The sequence below is a fragment of the Tupaia chinensis genome, unplaced genomic scaffold, assembly GCF_000334495.1.
Source record: "Tupaia chinensis unplaced genomic scaffold, TupChi_1.0 Scaffold141791_1, whole genome shotgun sequence".
Taxonomy (NCBI): Eukaryota; Metazoa; Chordata; class Mammalia; order Scandentia; family Tupaiidae; genus Tupaia; species Tupaia belangeri.
Window position 1 is genome coordinate 14,077 of NW_006201648.1, and position 353 is coordinate 14,429.

At 43.6% G+C, this 353-nt stretch overlaps 1 protein-coding gene across 1 annotated transcript in view; it reads left to right on the forward strand.

Annotated features, from left to right (window-relative positions):
• Positions 1-353, forward strand: part of LOC102498442 (vomeronasal type-2 receptor 116-like) — a gene marked incomplete at its 5' end in the record, with an annotated part of 24,433 nt that overhangs the window by 10,530 nt on the left and 13,550 nt on the right.

The following is a 353-nucleotide window of genomic DNA, read 5'->3' on the forward strand; positions in this document are numbered from 1 at the left end:
TTTTGGGCAGTGATACACATGTGCCCAGCATGATTTTCAAACCACTGTGTCCAGAACTTGAATCACTGTAGGTCATGTGAAAACCCTGCCACCCTAACTACCATAATACCTATTGAGTTATTTATTTTATTTCTGCAGCTATTGAGTATGTGCCCTCATCAGTGAGACAGAGAGCGATGGAGAGACAGAAAGTGAGAAATCACCACCCAGAGGGGATGGCCACAACAGAATCTCTTCTTTTCTATTCTCCTCTTGGCATTTTCAGCATGCACATGCACGTGCACATCATGAGGTTAAATGGCTGAGTCCAGGATTCAAATTGTGGTCCACTACATGGAAGTCCAGTGATGTAA